The 2063-nt window shown below is 44.0% G+C and overlaps 1 long non-coding RNA gene across 1 annotated transcript; it reads right to left on the reverse strand.

Moving 5' to 3' along the window:
* Positions 1-891: 891 nt before the first annotated feature.
* On the reverse strand, positions 892-1824 carry LOC118768668. Its single transcript, XR_005004448.1, has 3 exons — positions 1692-1824; positions 1316-1462; positions 892-1268 (listed from the first exon to the last, which is right to left on the reverse strand). It is a non-coding gene; the product is annotated as an uncharacterized LOC118768668 (long non-coding RNA).
* Positions 1825-2063: the final 239 nt, after the last annotated feature.

Here is a 2063-nt window from a genome sequence, read left to right on the forward strand (position 1 = left end):
ATGTTACTCTCAGCAGGTTTCAGCGCTTCTGTGAAAAACTTTGTAAAGGTAAATAGATAGGAGAACCTTGAAATAGAGGTCTCGAAAATGTAGCATCTAAGGAAGAGTATGGAAAAGATGAAGGAGAAGAGGGAGGAGTGGAGGACAAGGAGGAGGGGTGGAAAGAGGGGAGGAGTGGAAGGGGAGGATGAGGGGAGGAGGAGAGGAGGAGAAGAAGAAGATAAGGAGGAGTGGGAGGAAAGAGGGAAGGAGTGGAGGATAAGGTGGGATGATGAAGAGGAGAAAATGAAGAGGAGGAGGAGGGGATGATGGGGAAGGAGAGTAGAAGGGGAGGAGGAGGAGGAGGGAAAATGGGATAAGTGAAGAAAAAGGAGCAGAGGAAAAGGGGAAAAAGTAGGTGAGAAGGAGGAGGAAGTGAGGGGAGGTAGGAGGAGGTGAAAAGCTGGAGGAAGAAAGGAGGAAAAGAAGGAAGGGGGAAGAGAGGAAGGAGGAAGGAGGGGTGATAAGAAAGAGGTGAGGAGAAGGAAGAGGTGAAGAGAAGGAAGAAGTGAGAAGGAAGAAGTGAGGAGAAGGAATAGATGAGGAGAAGGAAGAGGTGAGGAAAAGGAGAAGGAAGAGGAGTAAGAACAAGAGGTAAGGCGAAGATGGTAGAGGTGAAGGGAAGAAGGAAGAGGTGAGGTGAAGACGAGGAGGAGGGGAAGGTGAGGAGGAGAATGAGGTGAGGAGAAGGAAGAAATGAGGAGGAGGAATTGAAGTAGTAGTATAGTAGTAGTAGTAGTAGTAGTAGTAGAAGAAGAAGAAGAAGAAGAAAGAGGAGAAGAAGAAGAAAGAGAAGAAGAAGAAAGAGGAGAAGAAGAAAGAGGAGAAGAAGAAGAAAGAGAAGAAGAAGAAGAAGAAGAAGAAGAACAACAACAACAACACAACAACAACAACAACAACAACGACAACAGCAACAACAACAACAACAACAATAACAACAACAACAGCAACAGCAACGAATTGTAGACGTCTGAAACAAAGGACTTGTCAACCATGAAATAATAAAATTGTATGTTAAATATATTAAACCAAAGAAATGTTTAGAAAGAATTGACAACCAGTATTTCTATGGACGGGAAAAATAAACCATTCGCTTTAGACTTCATTTTCAATCTATCATTTCGGTAAAAGAATATGAAGAAAATATATAAAATCAGAACAGGAAGAACAAAACGATTCCAACCATTCAGAATTTATAACGTATACCCTTACGCAGAAATTCGTCTTTCCTACACACACACACACACACAAACACACACGCACACACACACACAACACACACACACACACACACACATACACAGACACAAACACATATGTGTGTGCAGGTATGAGGTGGAATCAAAAAGTTCCACGACTAGTTCCGTAACGCGCCAGCAGAGGGCAGCAGACGGTTGTGTGTGCAGTGAGAGCTAGCAGTGACCTTCATGAGGCGGTGTGCCGCGTGACATTCCTGTGTTTACTTCACAAGTTGTGAAATCTGAGTTTTTGTGATCACGTGTATGCTGTAGTCTGCGATTTTGTCGTGGACAGGAAAATCACATCCTTAATTGTAGAATTCACCTTACAAAACAGACAGCTGTTTCTGTTGTACTAAGCTTGCCAACAGATGGCAGCACACAGTTACTTAAGTAGTGAGAGATAATAGTGACCTTCATGAGTCAGTGTGCCAAGAGATATCACTGTGTTTATTTCGCTAGTTGTGAAATTTGTTTTTGTGATCAAGTCTATGCTGTAGTCTGCGATTTTTGTCACGGACAGGAACAAAGAGCTATGGTGAAATCTTGTGTTGCTCTTGGGAAGTCTGCTACAGAGACATTGAGCATGCATTGGCAAGTTTACAGAGACAAGGCAATGGGTCGTACACAATGATTCGAGTGGCGCAGGCGCTTCAAAAGTGGGAGAACGTGCCCGGAAGACGATGAGCGATCTGGAAGATCTGTCACGAGTGACACCTCTGGAAATAAGGCGGCGAGCTGGCAGAAGCGTTAGTACGCCGGGCGAAATACTTTGCGGTATTTCGT

The sequence above is a fragment of the Octopus sinensis genome, unplaced genomic scaffold (genome assembly GCF_006345805.1).
Source record: "Octopus sinensis unplaced genomic scaffold, ASM634580v1 Contig00676, whole genome shotgun sequence".
In the NCBI taxonomy this organism is placed as follows: Eukaryota; Metazoa; Mollusca; class Cephalopoda; order Octopoda; family Octopodidae; genus Octopus; species Octopus sinensis.